Genomic DNA, 18,896 nt, shown 5'->3' with positions numbered 1-18,896 from the left:
TCCTCCTGCAGCCGATGGGAACAGACACAGGGACCCACAGCCTGACAATGTGCAGACAATGTGAGACCTCAGAATGCTCATGCCTACATCGTGTGTCTCCATCAAATCCCTCCCCTCTGTGCTCAGGGAGTCCCACAGAAGAGGAGGTAGGAAGAGTGCGGGAGCCAGAGGGATGGAGGACAGCAAGCAAACAAGGGCGCTACATCGACAGCGTGAGCAAAGCTCATGCGAACTCAGAGACTGAGGCAGCGCGCACAGGGCCTGCACAGGTCTGCACCAGGCCCTCTGCATACATGTCATGGCTTCCAGATTAGCGTTTACGGGACTCCTGAGTGTGCGAGTGAGCAGGTCTCCTTTTTGTGCCTTTTCTTGGGTTCCTTTCCTTCTGTTGGTTGGCTTTGCCCAACTGCAATGGGACAGTTTAATTTTACTCTACTGTATCTTATTTTGTATTTTTTTCTTTTTTGTTTATTCCTCTCTAAAATAGTACATCCTAACTCCAGCTTTCCCTTCAGGAAGGAGCAGCTCTCCCAGAGACTTCAACTGAATACAGTCTAACAAGCTACAGTAAGACTGGGCACATAGTGTCCTCACGTCAAGTACTTTGTTATATTTTTTAAAAAAATTGAATGAATGGACGAAACCCTAGCCGACAAGGTAAAGGTTAGCAACTAAGGTGTCACCTCTACCTGCTGGTGGAGGGAAATCATTTCCTCTAACGGAGTGAGCAGCACTGGGTAGAGCGACCACTGCAGGGAAGGCGTCACGTTCATGAGGGGTTGACCAGCATGGGGTGGGCTGCACGTTTTTCTGGGCTTTGGTTTGGTGAGATTTTTTTAAATTTTTATTTTGTTTGGGAGGCATGGGTGCTGTCTTATTTTGTTGTCTTGGTTTTGGGGACTTTGTGGTTGTATTTAGTTTTGGGTTTTTTTGGTGGGGAGGGCTGTTTTTCGTTTTTTTTAATTTGAAAGAGAGAGGACTTAAAGCTGGTCGAGAGAGAGGGGGAGGGGATATGGAGGGACTTGGTAGAAGAAAAGAATATAGTCTAAATATATTTAAATTTCAACAACTAAAATTTTAATTACTAAAATAATTAACAACTAAGTAAATAATAACTGAAATTATCTATAAGGCCTTTTGCCCCTCGGCCTTTCAAAGTGTGAGGATCTAGAGCGTCCTCGGCAGACACTGGAGCTTCCTGTGGTCATCCCAGTTGCTCCAGAGCAGCAACTAATGTCTCCTCTTTGTTTATAAAATCACCAGCTCCAGGTTAAAGAGATGCCCCAGTGGTTAAGAGCACTGGCTGGTCCATGTGGGTTCAGTTCCCAGCACCCATAGCAGCTCACCATCTGTAACCCCAGTTCCAGGGGATCTGGTACCCTTTCTGACCTCTACCGGCACCAGGCACACGTGTAGTGAATATACGTACCTGCAGTAAGATACTCATACGCATAAAATAACCCATAAAGGTATATTGTTATGTAAGCTAACTAAATGAAGACCGGTGCCCACGTTCTAATCCTGAGAACTTGTAAACCTGCTGCTTAGCGTTGCAGACTGGAGCCTGGCAGGTGTGGGTGAGGAGAGGTGGCTCCGTAGTAAAACACTGCAAACGTGAAGAACAGAGTTTGGATCCCCTGAATCCAGAATGATCCCTATGAGCATAGTAACACTGGGCAATTTCAGCAGGTGTGAGGAAGCTGGCTGGTTATCAAAAGACTATTCAAACCAGCACACTCCAGGCTTGCGCCTGAGACTCTGGTTACTTTAAATTCTTATGCTGCTCCTAGTGTGCTGTTTTAGCCAACACTGTGCTGGTATAATGTCCCGTTTTGTTTTGTTTTGTTTTTTCTCACTTGCTCCGGTTCCATAAGTGGTGGAATTGTATCTACAGAATGGAAAGAGAGAGCTGAAGGGGAAGAAGTAGACGCTGCCCTAGGAAGTAAAAGTATAGGGAAAAAATTCCTAAAACATCCCAGTTAGAACAATCAATCAATCAACCAGTCAATGAACAGGAAATCGCATCTCTCAGACCATAAGGACCACCAAGAAGAAAATAAGAGGACCGGGTAAGTTTGTACTGTGAAGGAAGCCCCAGCCTCCCCAGGCCCATGCTAAGCTCCCTTGAGTTATCTGTAGGGCTCCAACTCCAACCCTTCACAAGATTGTTCTCCCCTTCACAAGAGTGAACCAAAGATTTGTCCGTAGGAAGCATGGGTTGCAACACCGTCCCGCATTCACTATCGGAATCATACCTGGGCATGTGATGAGGCTCTTGACATAAAATCAGTCCACCAACAACCTAGTCTGGGTATCAACCTGAAAAGAACCGGAAGGGAAGTGCAGAATGATGCATCTGGACAGAACTTGGGTGAGGTGGGGATTTGAATGGGGAAAAGGTCAAGGTTGTCTTTATAATAACAGTTTCTGTAAGGTGTCTATGGCATCAGATCAGAGCCTAAAGGCAGCCTCTAGCTCCATCAATGTAGTAGACTCTATCCAGTGCTAAAGCAGGCAGTAGGGATCAAGCAACTCACCTCAACAAAAGCCAGCAGCATCCCTTAGCTGCCCACTCAGGCTACCTCAAAACTAAAGCTCCTCCCACTAATGCTACACTGAATGTCCTCGTACCTTCCAACTCTGGACCTGGTGACCAGCATGCCACTCTCAGAAGTGCCCCCAACCTACTCTCATGCTGCCCAGCTGTTTCCTTTCTTCTTGCTTTGGAAATACCAATCCTTACAGAGTCCAAGTCTCTTCTTGGTCTTAGTCAACGTGGGAACCTGGTTGTTATAAGACACGCTCAGCCCCATGCTAGACATGGAGAACTCGAAGGCAAGGGCATGTTCTTTGCTCTAAAGTAATCAACAACCACATCATACGGCAACATCTTGAATCCCCTTTCCCAGAATTCAGAGGCTGGGAGCAACTCTACCTTCCCGGTGCACTTCTGCATCTTAGATAGTACTCCTTCCCTGGACAGAGCATCTGAGAGCTCTCCTAGACTCTCCCAAACTGCATTCCACAAATCGTCCATAAGCTCTGTCTCTCTGGGGTGACTTATTTTTGTTGCAATTTCATTGTCAGAGGATGGCAGGAAGCAACTGTGGGCTCCACTGGGCCTCAATCAGATATCACTGTAACAATCATCTTTGTGCCCCCGTAAAACACTCACACATTGGGTCTGTGTCCACATGCGCTCAGGAGTTGGTGTGTGTAACAAACCAAAATTTTTGTTTCTATTTTCTAAACATTTTGTTTATTCTCAGAGTGTCTGGTGGGGGGGATAATATTTGGGTGCATGTATGGGGGATCAGAGTAAAACTTGGGACTCATCTCTCTCCTCCCATCACAGGTTGCAAGGACCAGGCTTGGGTCATCCGGGTTGCACAACAAGCTCTTTGCTAATAGAGCCTTCCCACCGCTCTAAACCGTTTTGTTTGCTCATTTGTTTGCTTGTTTCTGTGAAGGATTTGGAGGTTTCTGTTGTTGCCTGAGAGGGGTCATTGTGTTGGACTCCGCCATCTTCAGAACTGGAAGGAAACAATCATAGTAACTGAGACGGGGCTCAGGCAGCTTCCCAGAGATTCATGACAAAACCACAGCCTTACCAAAACAGAACTAAAAGTAGTCTTTTCCCAGACAAACACGTGTATGAAGGAAAGCACTTATGTGTCCCGGGGACCATCATAAGATAGCGTTAAGTCCTTGCCACAGCAGAGGGGCTTCTCCTACCCTGTTTCCGTCTGTCTGTCTTTGGAGGAGGCCCCACCTACACCTCTCTTATTAAGACTTCTGAACTATCCTTCCTCGCCTTGGCACCTGGCTCTGCCACATGGAGGGTCCTGGATGAGGGAGGCCATGATGGGAGGGGCTCCGTGCTGGTGTTCTTTTAACAACTTGGCTGCGTGGCTGCCGTTCCTTTCATGCTCAGGAAACACACGTGGTTCCAGGAAACTTCTCCCTGACTGGATATGGAACTATCCTCCAAACTCACACAGAGGGACCCAGGACTTCCCTGCACTAATCGTCTCTCAGCCAGTAGCTGCTGCCTTTTCTTCAGCCCATGCCAGACTTTGTTACAGCTTATGACTATTTTCCTCTCCAGCACAGGCTGCCAAAGCACTGCACAGGGCCCGCTTCCACGGTTTCCTGTCAAGAAGAGTTTTTGGCGTCATGTAGTAAAGATTCGAATAAAGCGTCAAGATGTGACACGCACGGGGTCTTGGAGAGCCTACAGCACAGCTTACTGGAGGGAACAATACAGAGAGCCGCCATAGTTGGAACAAGAATGTGCTCCGTAGGCTCCAGGTGCTTGGCTTCAGATGTCACGGGGTCAATAATGGATGGTACTGTTGAGGATGGGGGATAGCTAGGAAGTGAGCTTTGGAGGAAGTGCGTCACTGGAGGTGGGTGTTGGGGGAAGTTCATCACCGGAGTCAGGCTTTGGAGGAAGTATGTCACTGGAGGCGGGCTTTTGGAGGAAGTACGTCACTGGAGGCGGGCTTTAGGGGAAGTGTGCCACTGGAGGTGGGCTTTGGGGGAAGTGCGTCACTGGAGGTGGGCATTGGGGGAAGTGCGTCACTGGAGGCGGGCTTTAGGAAAAGTGTGCCACTGGAGGCAGGCTTTAGGGGAAGTGTGCCACTGGAGGCAGACTTTAGGGGAAGTCTGTCACTGGAGGTGGGTTTTGGAGGAAGTGCGTCACTGGAAGTGGGCTTTAGGGGAAGTATGTCACTGGAGGCGGGCTTTGGAGGAAGTGTGTCACTGGAGGCGGGCTTTGAGGTCTTACAGTCTCTTAGCATCTCCCATTCACTAGCTTCCTGCTTTGAGTTCAAGATTCTAACTCACAGCCACCCATGACCACCATCATACTGTCTGCCAGATGTCACACTGTCACTGTCACCAGAGAATCTCACTCTCTGCTGGTTTGAATATCGTTTGCATTCACAGAGAGCAGCATTTCATTATAGAGTTATCAAGTCATAGCTGTTGGCTACCTTTACCCATGAAACTGCGTAGATTCCTATGCTCCTTACACTTAGTAAACAGGTGTCCTTCTGCAGGAACCTTCAGTTTGTCATCACTAATTTACTAAAACCAAGGGAAGAGTTCACTCTGTATCAGAGCAACTTAAAAATAGGATCTGACCTTGACGATGATTCCATATGACCCCTGTATTGCCCAAGAGTACCTACGAGTACATTTACCCCTCCACGCCTGCTACAGGCTTATATGTGTTTATTAAATAAAAGGAATCAGTGAAGGAGCACCCCGGTCTTCCCACGGCTGGTAGGCTTCCATTCATCTTCAGCCGCAGTTTCACGAAGACACTCCAGTTCCTTGGATCACAACTTCCCTGTGTTGACTACTCTCAGGCAACCTCTCTAAATCTATGTTTAAAAACCTGTTGCGTTTTCTTTCTGTTTAAATTACATTGTTCTATGTGTTTCCCCTAAGTAGACACACAGAAAGAGCTTCCAGAAAACAAATCTGGCAGAATGGAAGAGAGTAGGGTCTCCAAACTCTAGCGAAAGAGGCTTTCAAGTTATAGGAAAAGTAGGTGTGGTTTTCCACCTGACTTTGATAGTTGCTTCCAGAAACTTATGTGGGTACCCTTTCCTACTCTGTTTTCCTCTTCACCCATCCAGCCCTGCCTTAAGTAGCCACTTCTCAAAGCTTCCTGGATTCTTGTGCTCAGCACCAACCTCCAAGAGCCCTTTCCTTTCCTTTGGCTGTGGATTCAGTTGGGCAACAGAGGGTAATAGTCCTCGAGATATTCAGCTACTGAGGTGGGCTCTCGTGCTTACCATGTGCTCATGCAGCATCTGGGTGGGTGGGTCAATGCATGCGTGCGTGCATGGGTGCACAGAAAGATGAAGCATACTGTTCAAGTTTACAGAGACATTTGTTCATCTACATGCTGGGAACATCTGCAAGACTAGAAGGGCAGGAGGGGCTACAACCCTCTGTATGTCTGGAGAGAAGAAGGTCTACCAATCTCAGCCTGAGGAGACTCCTTTATGTGGTGCTGATGGTCTACTCTCTTTTCTGTCCTGTGGAGAGGGAGGCTGGCATAGGGAAAGAGGAGGGGAGGAGGGGTCAGGGAGGGGGGACAGAATCCTATGTCATCTGGGAAGCAGACACCATTATGAAAAGACAGTAAGTCCTACTTTTCTGGGGCTCCTGGCTATCCCTGTCCGCCTTGAAAAAGCTGGCCCGGGGCCACAGGCTGTCAACTCCTCAATGTGTCTCTGGGCAGCTTGCCTCTTGAAGGACATTTCAAGAGCTTCTTAGAGAATGCTCTTTCAACCCTTAACTCTCTTCCTGTCAGTTCTGCTCACCCCAGCATACAGCAGGCACTTGGGACAGCCTTCCTGCTCTCCAGACCCCAGGCTGAGGTAAATTCTACCATTCAGCCTCTCAGTGCGGTCTCCACCTGAACGTCTGCCCATCTCCTTCCTGGCCCCTTCGCTCTGTCACTTTATTTCTAGGAAAGCCTTTGGTGTGTTTCCTACGTGGAGGTGGAGTCACCCCTTCCTGCTCCAAAGAGTTCATCTACCTGAAGGATCCGATGATTGTAGTGAATCAAAGTGGAGACCGAGTCACAGGAACCCATCTGTTGCCAACCAGTGCAACAGGGAATCTAAACCCAGAGCAGAAAGTCTGTGTTGTGGGGAACTCAAGATCCAGAAAGGAATCGGAGTTTTAACAAGACAAGAAGCCAAACAAAAGGTACCGGACCGGCTATACGGCTAAAGCAGGTAGAGCCTACTGGACGTTCATTCTTTGCTTCTACTAAGTACACCTGTATTTGTGTCCTCTCTAGAAGGACCAGATGACATATTAGTTTGAATTTTAACCTCCACACCTAGAGGTATGGTTAAAATTCCTCATAGGGGAGGTGTAGGTTAACCAATGGGAAATGAGCATCATGGGAGGAGGTGTAGGTTAACCAATGGAGGATGAGCATCATGGAAGGTGGTGTAGGTTAACCAATGGAGTTTGAGCATCATGGAAGGTGGTATAGGTTAACCAATGGGAAATGAGCATCATGGGAGGAGGTGTAGGTTAACCAATGGAGGATGAGCATCATGGGAGATGGTGTAGGTTAACCAATGGGGAATGAGCATCATGGGAGGAGGTATAAGTTAAGCAATGGAGGATGAGAATCATGGGAGGAGGTATAGGTTAACCACTAGGGGCTGCCAGTTCAACAGAAAGTGCTCAACCAAGAGTAGTTGTCATTGTTCTTACGAAGAAGAGTTTTCGATGTACCTAGGCTAGATCTTGTGGGCAGAGGATAGGCTTAAGATCCCCTGAGTGAAAATTAAGAAAAGCGATAGGAAAGACAATTTTGAGATAGGAAAATTAGTGCTTGGTTGTTTTGTTACTAATATTTCTGCCTCCATCACGTCATAATTGGGATGCGATGAAGCCCAATTAGAGTGTGTAATTTGATGAGTTTGACATCTGCATACATCTATCACTACAATCAAGGTACCAGGCATAGCATCACCTCAAAGGTTAGCCCTCCTGTTCGTTTTGCAGGAGGTCTGCCTACCATCCCTCCCCACTCTCCCTCCCACCCTCTCAGACAACCAGGGCTCTGCGCTCTGTCATTAGGTGATAGTTTATATTGTCTCTATCATATATTAAAGAAGTGATAGTATTTGGTCTGGTGTGGGATCAAATCTGCCTTTTTTTTTTTTAACTCAGTGCGATTATAAGTTAATTTATATTGTTTGCTGTCAAGAACTCGTTCTTCTGGTGATTGAGCAATGCTATAAAACTGAACCAGCAGGCCAGACACAGAACACACACCTCCCATCTCAGCACTTGTGATGTGGAAGCGGTAGTTAAAAAAAAAAAAAAAAAAAAACAGACTCGGGTACATAATGAATACAAGGCCAGCTTAGAATACAGAAGACCACATCTCGAGAAAAAACAGATTAATGCATACATATGTAAGCAAATTACAGTACCGTCCTGTGAGCATGTACGACAGCCAACACTGGGCATTGGGGTGTGCACCTGTAATGCCAGCACCCAGGCTGAGGCAGGAGGACCACAAATTAGGCCGACATGGTCTAGAGGGAACCACGGTCTCGAGCTAGTGAAAAGCAGGTGCTAACTAAAGGCCACTGAGCTCCACTCTGGGTCGCCTCTGTCCCAGTGTCTTGCACATTTTGTCTCATCGCCTCTTCACGATAAACTATCACCCTGGCTTTCCTAGAGGAGGAAGGACATGCTCAGAAAAAGTGATGGGACTTCCATGGGAGAGGCAGGTGGCATCTCAAGCCAGTGTCAGCCACAGCCACTCTTAAGGAAAGGGGACAGAGTGGGGAGAGGGAGATGACAGTTTGGAAGGCCTCTGAGTGGACACACATGAAGGTTTTTTAGTCAGGCTGTGTGGTGCATGTGTGAACTATCAGCCTTTGGGATATTGAGAAGGAAGGGACACTGAGTAACATCCCAGTCACGTGGGGAAAAAGAGCCTCTTTGGAAATCCTCTGGAACAAGGAGTAGGATTTGTGGAGAGAGAGGGAGGAGTCCTACTCTAACCTAGATGTAGGCACAGATACCTGGGAGTAGAAACAACCCCAAGTATAGATTCCAGATGGAAGTCTGAAACACCAGGGGTAATCCGAACAGCTCTGTCCCCCCAAATCCTTACATGGAAACCCAGCTGATGTGACCTCGGTGGGAAGGTGGGATCTTCAGAGTCCACAAAATCATGCAGATCAAGGGTGGGATTCATTCGGTCGTCCCCAGACAGCTCATTTGTCCCTTCCACTGTGCACCGTGAGAAGCTCTCCTCGGCCACCCTCCAATAGACACCTTACCTGCCCAAGGCTTCATGTTTCAGTTCCCCACCCCTGAACCGTCATGGGCAATTTTCTGTTGTTTCTACATCCCTCTAAACTTATTTTGTTTGAACAGCCCAAGGCAGCTAGTCTGAGCCAAGAACTGTCAACTGGTGAGGGTGAGGGATGGAGGGCATCCTGACTTTTAAAGATTTCCCTGTCCCTTATCCGTAGACCAGAAAACAGACAAGCGAGAGTGTGCCCCTCAAGTAGGCTGACAGGGAAAAAGAGCAGGGCTTTCTGCACAATAGCCATGACAACGCATGAGCTCCTCTAAGGCAGGCAACTATGGCTCCTCTGAACCAAAGGCAGGCGAAGCATCAAAGCTCCACTCCTCTTTCGCAGTGGGAGTCAGGGCCTCCCAAGGAGATTTGAAGCTCTGGGTGGCTATGGCTTACTTTGAGGCCTGAGAGAAAGCTGCCTCTAACCTGAGAGTGTTCTAGCTTCTGTCCCGATTCAGACTTGAGAAGCAAGCAAGCAATTAAGCTGAGTCCCAGGACTGAGCCCCGCCTTGACACTCACTCTCATCTTCCTGCTCTGGTCTGGGAACAGCCCTTGCCCTCGTCTGCCCTGCTGGTGTTGGCTTGGTTTTGAACATACAGTTAAGCACCTCCCTAGAAAAGCCCAGGGGTGGCTGCCTCTTGCCCCTACTGTTCCCAGCTGGGGGGTTTCAGCCAGCTCCTCTAATGAGGGAGGGTGTTGACTTGTTCTCAAGCAGAAGGTTTCTCGCAGCCAGACTGGAACCTGCAAGGTTCACTCTTACCGCAGTGCACCGTGGATTTTCCTCAGAATGAAGGGTGACAATGAGAAAGTGCTCTTCAGCCAGGGAATCTGACTTCCTAGAAATCGAAGGCTCCCCTCTCATTTTCTCCAGCCTCCCTAGGCCAGTACCCCTCTCTTACTTCAGGGCTCGGGAACTTGGTAATCACATGTGACAGTTGCACATTGTCCTCAGAGTATCTTCTGCAAGCCCGGGGCCTCAAAGGCACCCAACTGACAGTTCTCCTGATTGACAAGATTGCTGCAAAAGAAGGGGGCTGGACAGAAATGGCAGTGTTACGGCTGAGTCAGAGGGACCAGGGCAAATGGGAGATTTAGCGATGTCAGAACAGAACTTGTCACTTGGATCTACATCCCTGTCTAATACATCACCGAGAAAACAAGGAGCCACGTGCAGATGTAACAGCACTGAAGACACAAAGGGAGACTCTCTTGACGATGAGTTGGAGACACCATTTACCATCACAGCCCCAAACCTGGGCTTCTGACACGAATACATAAACTCCAAAGTCAACTGTCTCCCTGGCATGGAGAGGCACGCCTTTAATCCCAGCACTCAGGAGGCAGAGGCAAGTGGATCTACTAAGTCCCGGTCTAGCCTGGTCTAGATTTCGAGTTCCAAATGAGCCAGGACTACATACTAAGATCCTCTCTCAAAATCAGAGAGAGAGAGAGAGAGAGAGAGAGAGAGAGAGAGAGAGAGAGAGAGGGAGGGAGAACCCCTCTTTTTTAAGAATAGGGTAGGTCTAGAGCAAGAAGATTTGTTCCAGAATATTTATAATGCTGTGTTTTTACTTAGTTTTTATTTTCTCTGTTATCCCAGAGTCTTGTCCATGATAATAAGGACTCAACCTTCCCAGTCAATTTATCCACAGCTCCTTCACACCACTGTTTGTCTGTATGGCTCCTAGCTTTTAAAACTCTTATTTTTAAAGGATTTTATTCTAATGCAGTAAATGCAAAAGGCAGTAAGAACAAACCTAATTTTTCTTGTATGTGAGGAGTAGTAGTAGTTGTTGTTGTTGTGGTGGTGGTGGTGGTGGTGGTGGTTTGTTTTGTTTTGGTTTAGTTTGGTAAAGATACAAGCTTTTCTAAGGTTGGATAATACCTAAAAAGATTTCGTTGTTAGGGCTTTGGTAAAGCTAATTTACTATATTGATTCCTCTAAGACGTCCCTGAGCTACAAATTGACATTAATTATTAATGGCCCCGATAGGCCCTATATTAAGAGATTTTTTTTCCCATTAAGAAATAATTCACTAGCTTGACACTTTCAAGACACAGTACATGGATGATCAGAGGGATGAGCGCATCCTAGTTGCAGCAGCCTTGGAGGGAGCGTGGAAAGTCTACCTTGATGAGGAGAAGCGAGCTGAATGCAACTGGATGGAGGAAAGAAACAAATCAACCACACACACACACACACACACACACACATACACACATACACATAATACACATACATACACACACACATACACACACATACACACACATATATACACACATACACACACATACACACACATACACATACATACACACACATACATACACACACACATACACACACATACATACACACACATACACACACATACACATACATACACACACATACATACACACATACATACATACACATACACACACATACATACACACACATACACACACATACACATACATACACACATACATACATACACACACACATACACACACACACACACACACACACGCACGCACACACACACACACTCTAAATCATTATTATTAGCACCGTCCTTCTCAGACACCTTTGGTGCCCACCCTTCCTGTCTTTGTCAGTTTCCTACTGAGACAAACAGGCTCACAAAAATGTCCCTCAATCTGGCTCCTCCCTAGGGACGTAGGTGGGGACAGTAATGGCAGCCAAAGTTATCATCCAATCAAACCAAAATGAGTAACAAACAGGGAGGGGCTAGCCAGCTAGGTGCAGAGCTATGAAAACACACATCCCATAAGCCGGTCTTGCCTTAGAATATGTAATTCTCTCCTTACATGTGGATGTGGGGTTCTCAGCCCATGACCCAGTCCCATCCCCTTTGGGTGGTGAGGAGCTGAGGACCACTGCTGTGGGATATGTTCATTATATACAAAAAAGGAGAGTGTGAGTGCATGAAGCAAAACTCCAGATCCCTAACAGCAAGTCAACCAGACACTGAAGGCTGCTAGGTTTCATGTATGCTGGGCACCTGGGTTTGTAGGTCTATTAATGGCACCTATGAAGGGGAAGACGCCAGGTATTGGTCCCCCGGTTGACTTTTGTATAATGTTTGTGGATCTAGATAATATTATTACTTTTTTTAAAAAAAAATTAAAATACCACTCAACTTATGTGTGAAATACACATCAGAGAGCCTCCTCACATGACTTCGAGAGGAGACTTTGAGAGTCTTCTTGGACAGATGGAGGAGGAGTAGAGCCACTGGCGGAGATGATCCATCTGCTAAGAAGGCTGCTAAGTAGCTCACTTCTTGGAAGGGAAAGGTCAGCTCTCCGGATGGAAACTCACAGCCGCAGGCCAGACCAGTCCCAACAGGCCTGCCTGAGATCTGTGTCTGCCTTTATTTGGTCTTTCGGATGCTGGTAGAGTGGCCTGTCTGCCAGCAGGGCGTGTGGCCCTGTAGCTGTGGCCATGAGAGAAAGTGGATCCCTGCCTTCAGGAGGAGGACAGTTCAACTGCGTGGGAATTGCCAACCCAACCCCATCACCCTAATTATAGAGTCTGTCCAATAGGAGGAAGAAGTGACATCTATCAAGGGTACACAATGCAGCCTAGCATACCCCCAAGGAAGTCTGGCAGGGCCTGGACTCATAGTGCCAACCGTGGAGAGAGGAAGATAATTTCATTAAACAAGGTTCGCATCTGTTAAAATCACATCCAAGGTGGGACTGTGAAATGGTACAGCCACTTTGGAAAGCAGTTTGGCAGCCCCTCAAATGTTAAACATAGAATTCCGGTCTGATCCAGAAATTCTACTTCTAGGTATACACCCAAGATAATCAAAGGGATAACTCCATCTAAATCAGGTGCTAGGATGTTAACCCTAAAGTTAACCCCCGGTGTCGATCAGCTGATGACTGGATGCAGGAGACCCTGCCCCGACTGGCAGTGAAAACTTATTCAGCCGTTAAAAAGCAATAAAGTACGGGTATACCACATAACACAGGAAAATGGGACAGATTAAGATCAGCGAGGGAAATCTGACACAAAAAGACCACATTTATGAGGCTTTGTCACAGGAAGTGTCAGAAATAACAAATCCACAGGAATGGAAAGATTAGTGGGTTGGGACAAAAAACACAGACGAGGGTCTGCCACTCGTGTGGGAGTTTTCTCTGAGACAAGACATGTTCTAAATTAATTAGAGGCTGCTGATGATTTCCTATCAGTGAAGGCACTAAAACTCGCTGGATTCTGCTCTTGGAAAGTGAAGGGTACTGTGTGTTAAGTGTGCATTTATGTCTTAAATCCCTTTATTGAATGAATCAATAAATCTGAGGTTTGTTTTAAAAGGTGAATATGAATCCTTCAAATAAGTAAAAAAGAGGGGCACGTATACTCAGGAAACAGAGGCAGACGGTGGTGGGGGAAAGCGAAGAAGGGAGAGGAAGATCATGCCAGAGTCAAAGGACCTTGCAGGGCAGATCCCAGAGCCTGTGTGGTACGGGGTAAGACTGGACAGAGCACTGACTCTGCAAGCATAAGGACCTGAGTTTGGACCCCAGTGCATAGGTACGAAGCCAGACATGGCTGAGTGCCTTTAGCCACAGACATAGATACAGAGGTTGGCAGAACCCAGAGCTCCCTAGCCAATCAGCCTAGCTAAAATGACAAGCTCCCGCTTCACTGGGAGCCCCTACTTCAAGTCAGTAAGGCAAAGACTGTCAAAGAAGACACCAGGTATTCTGTTCTGTTGTCTGCCTACTCAAACATGTACCACACACACACACACACACACACACTCTCTCTCTCTCTCTCTCTCTCTCTCTCTCTCTCTCACATGCACTCATCTACACTTACAGTCATACATACTCCCACATATACACATACATACTCTCATATTTGCACACATGCAAACACATACTCACAAACACACTCACACTCTTACACATGCACACTCATACACTCATATTTACACATTCACACACAGACTCAAACATACACAGTCTCACACACACGCACACACACACACTCATACATATATTCACACACATGTGCATATACATACTCACAAACATGCTCACACAGTCCCACACATAAACATGCACACTCACACATTCACACACTCATACATAGTCACACACATGCACACTCACACATATACATTCACACACACACTCATACATATAGTCACTCACATATATGTACATATACACACACACACATACACGCACACATTCACACACACTCTTACACATACATATTTACTTACACACACACACACACACACACACACACACACACACCAGCTCTAAATCTTCCCATTTTTCAAGAGACTAATGTTAGGAGCCACCTTCCAAACCCTTTACATCTTGGTTTGGCTTGATTTTAAGCATATGACATAAGGTCCAAAGGCTACACTCATTTTCCATTCAAATACCAAAGGCACAAGGAGATAGAGGTTGTCTAGCTGCTTGGATAAAGGGCACAGAGCCCCATCATCCTCGGTGACAACTTCTACGACAGTTTCTAGGATGTTTCTTTCTGAGAATGAATGGAACAGAATGGTACATGGGATGTTTCTGAGGATGGAATGGAATTAGCGCATGAGAAAGGTTAGGGCAGTTGGAGCACCGAGTTCCAGCAGCAGCGGCCACCGCAGTTAACAACAGTGACCTTGCAGTGACCCTGACATCCGCACCAGCAGAGAGCCCCATTCTTATCTTAGGAATGATAAATGCTAGGCTCTTGGGTGGCTCAGTAGGAGAGGGGACTTGCTGACACACAAGCGCCCAAGCCTGCGTGGTAGAAGAGAACCGGTTGCTGTACTTATCTAATGGCACAGATGTGTAGGTGAGCTTGTGGACCCAATAAGATGTGAGTGAAAGAGATCGTGCACGCCACTTAGGATGGCTACAGATAGAACTTTTTAAGAACAGTCTAGCTCCTTTCCAAAAGTTACAGCTCCTGGAAACATTCTTACCGATCAAACTACAGACTCCAGTGAATGGGGAAACTGGTGCTGTTGTAAATTCCTCTTGGGAGGGGGCAGGGAGCTTTGTGGCTAGGTTATATAAGGCTCCTCACTCTGCTTCTTCTGAACGACAGATTCACTGATTGTGGAGAAACACGTCATGCCTTTCCCTAGGCAGGCGATAGGGAACGGTCTCCATGAAGGCAGGCTCCACAGCCGATGCAAGCTTCACACTGCATTTGCTCTCGTGTTTGTCAATAACAGAGAGAAAGGGAGCCGCTGTGAACCTGACTGACTCCTGGTGCCTTCCAGAACGTCTCCTATAGCTGAAGAAGGCTTGCGTTCTGTCCTTGCCTTTCACAGACCCTCTGGACAGCAGGGCTCAGACACTGTTCTGCACAAGCCCATTCTTTACACTGTGTCTTTATATTGTCACAACACTCAAACACAACGCTGCTTGTTTCCCTGTGGGCCTGGGGAATCAGGCTTAGAGAACATTAGGTTCCTTCCCTGAAGCCTTGTGTGATAGTCGCAAAAGTGCAAGCCTGGTGAAGTATTCAAGCCCCAAGTCCCCATCCCACCCCAGCAGGGCATCGTGGTATCCAGGACTGGGAGTTTAAATTAACCCAGTGCATACGAGGATATCCAATCTACAGGTCTGCCCCTGAATAACAATAAATTTAGCTCAATACAAAAATCAATAAATTTATTTAACATATTATGAAACTGTGGGTTTTTGGTTGTTTTGCTTGGTTTTTTTTTTTTTTTGTTTTGTTTTGTTTGCTTTTTGTTTTGGGGGTTTTTGAGGGTTTTAGTTTGGGATTTTTTTTAGGTTTGGGTTTTTTTGTTTTTTTGTTTTTTTGGGTTTTTCTTTGTTTTTTGTTTTGTTTTGTTTTTTGTTTTTTTGTTTGTTTGTTTGTTTTGTTGGTAGCTCAATTCCTCGGTTCTTCAGCAGGAACTTTGCAGATGACAACATCATGTTTCGATGTCGAGAGGTTGGACACCCTGGGGAGCTACCATGTTGCCTTCCCGCCACCCCCATCAGACTTCCTCTACCCGAAACGTCAGGCCTACGTCTCTTGCAGGTTAGCCTGCCGATTCTCTTGCCATCTATTTTTGATGAACTAATTTGAGTTTTACACTCTCCTCACCCTCCCATCTGGGTAGCATATGTTCGTTCAGTCACTGAACACTTATTGAACAATATCATGTGAAAACACCCTTGCTAGGTATCGACAGGATAGGGAAGAAGGCAGATGAAGCAAGGTCCCTGCCGGAAAGGCACTTACAATCTGGTAAGAAGGAGCCGGAGAACAAACGATCTCGCCAGAAAACCTGAAGCGCCGAGCATTGAAGGGGCACGCCACAGAAAAGCTCAAGAAAGGAGCCCTCTCCAGAAAGAATCAGTCCCTCACGTGATCCGGGGGTTTTCAAACACCCTGCCGAAAGCGGTCAGATAGAAATCGGCCATCTTGTAACCCACAAGGCACAGAAAGCCACTGAGGTGTGAGGAGGCATGGGCTGTAGTCCCTTCAAACGGAGGGACTTCGCAGAAGGAGAAACAAACCCTACAGTAGATACAAAAAGAGCCAGGTATTGATCTAGACACACAGCACCCAGGCACAGCGGGCCATCTCAGTCCAAAAATCTATAGCGAGATCAATTCTTAACTGAGAAGTTTCTAGGCTGCCACAGTGTACTAAGCAACTAATTTCCTGTCGTTTTTGGTTTTGTTTTTTTGTTTGTTTGTTTGTTTTTTTTGGGGGGGGGAGTCGTTTTGCTAAATATCCAAAGGCTACCCAGATAAGAACCTGACTGGGAAGGGATCAGATAGGCGTGCGATGCCACCTCCCATGGCTCCTCCCAAGGTCTCCAGGAATGTGAAGTGAGGCACTCTTGTTTGTTGTTGTTGGTTTAAGGCTAATTAAGGGAAACAGATGAAGGGCATTAGATGCAATGACACCCATGAGATCACTAAGTCAAAGATGGCCTCCTCCACCTGTTAGCATGCCCGCTGGCAAGCCAGGGTTCTCTGGCTATGAACTTTTTCCAGATCCCAATTACTCGACATAAACAAAGGCCGGGGAAGTGCGGGCATTCTACCGGATTCGTTTGAACAGAAGGTGGGAACGGCGTCCATGTATTCCCGGACTCGCAAGCAAAGCTCGACTAAATTTAGCAGCCAGTGATATTGATTTGATTAAAAATGGTTGAAGACTTGTAAATGTCACTGGAACTTAGCAAAATGAATATTATTAAATCCTTCTGGTGACGGGGGTGGGGGGAAAACTAGCACGGGGATTTGCTGCGGTCTCTGTAATTAATTGCTCTGTCATGATTTATATTAACTTACAGTACAACTCCATTAGCTCAGACCTGTCATCTCTGCTCAAGGAACCACCAAGTAATCACGACCACATTAAAGAATAAATTAGTTTTTGGCTTAGAGCCTAGTTGTAGAATGTTTCATTCGTGCCTGCTGTAGACATATGTACCTAATAAAGTTGGGACGAATGAGTTAAAGGACGTCCACATCACTGTCAGCGGGTTAGACGGTGGAGACAATACGTTCAGCACTCTTCATTAGGCCTAATGAGTCTCTCTCCTTCAGCCGTACCACCTTGTGTTTAGCAAATGCCTCCAGGTCAGCTGCACCATGAACGAGTTTTTGAAAACTAGGTAGGTCTTCCGAGAGTTTACCCTCTTAGCAGTCTGTGGCCTGTGGTTGTCATAATAGCTCCGTGTGGTTTTTGTTAACACTTCATTACCCTAAAGTTGGATAAATTATCCTCTTGCTTCTCCAGCTATGTGCAAACACGGGGAGAGAGGGAGAGAGCGAGCGAGTTCTAGCTACTTCCTTCCATAGATTATGGGGGATTTGTAAGGGTCTATCAAAATCATCTTTCACTTTGATAGCTGGATGATGCCCTAAGCAGCCCTTGATAGAAGACTGCTTTACATTTCAAAGAAGGCTCCGGTTGCCTCCAGGGTTTGTGAGCTAAGACTTGAACCACGTCCTTTTCATTTCAGGCCAAGGAAATCTAAATCAGCACCCGGCTGGCCAGAAGGCTAAAACTGTGGGGCATTGCCCTACGCAGGCTTTTGTAAGGGGACGAGCTCGTGGCCCCTAGGAGCTCACCAAAGCCGCAAGGCTCCAAGGACAAAGTCATTTCAGCTCAGATCTTTGGGCACTGCCCAGACATTCATAATTTGTCCCGGATCATTTCTGCGATTTGAATCATCAGATGTCAGGCACTCTCCTTCACAGATGCTATGCCCGCAGTGCGAGGAGCCCGAAACACGGGGGCTTCTCCTGCTTGGCTGAATGGAGTGACAAATGTCCAAGTCGCAGAGCGACCGCAGCCCTAGCCAGCTGGAAAAATGCAAACATTATTGAGGATAAAAACTCGGAAGGCCAGAGCCAGTCTGCGAAATACAGGGACCCTGTGCCTGCTTCCTCTGCGTATGCTAAGTGATTAGATCTTAGATATACGGCAGTCAGTCCCAAAGGCATCGCCTCCAAATCTGTATCCCCACATTATGATCGTACCCCTGACTTCATTTAAAATAAGTCATAGAGCAAACAGGAAAAAAAAAAAAAGAAGAAGAAGAAGAGATTCCTACCATTACCATAAAACAAGTGTTTGGAGAGAAAATGGTGTCAGAAAACAAAAATTAAAAATAAACAAAACAAGACATTAGAGGAAGAACGGCGACTTGGAGTATATCAAAAAAATGGTTGAGGAGGAAAATACAAGGTTTTGGTAAAATAGTCATGACTTAAAAATATTTCTCAGTACTGGTTTTCACTAATAATAGAATGAAAAGAGAAGATGCATTGTTTGTGTTTGTCTGGAAATTTTCACAAAAGCACCCCAAGTTTGCCGGCAGGGTCTAAAGTCATGTCTGAAAAAAACTCACATCTCCGTGAAGCGGTCTCACGTTTATTTATGTGGAATTTTAATGTGGTTTACCTTTGACAGTAAAATATGAGTAACTTCACATAAAAACCTGTCCCCAAACTAGCCTTTGTCTGTAGCCACAGTCAGGATGGTTTGCTCTGCAGTGA

The 18,896-nt window shown here is 46.4% G+C and overlaps 1 long non-coding RNA gene across 1 annotated transcript; it reads left to right on the top strand.

Annotated features, from left to right (window-relative positions):
- Positions 1 to 6,329: 6,329 nt before the first annotated feature.
- On the top strand, positions 6,330 to 18,492 carry LOC147995133 (uncharacterized). Its single transcript, XR_015687277.1, has 3 exons — positions 6,330 to 6,398; positions 6,492 to 6,761; positions 15,780 to 18,492. It is a non-coding gene; the product is annotated as an uncharacterized LOC147995133 (long non-coding RNA).
- The last annotated feature ends 404 nt before the right edge of the window (positions 18,493 to 18,896 follow it).

Source organism: Rattus norvegicus, chromosome 4 (assembly GCF_021556685.1).
Source record: "Rattus norvegicus strain SHRSP/BbbUtx chromosome 4, alternate assembly SHRSP_T2T, whole genome shotgun sequence".
In the NCBI taxonomy this organism is placed as follows: domain Eukaryota; kingdom Metazoa; phylum Chordata; class Mammalia; order Rodentia; family Muridae; genus Rattus; species Rattus norvegicus.
The sequence above is the reverse complement of the archived record's forward strand: the minus strand, read 5'-3'. Positions and strand labels throughout refer to the sequence as shown.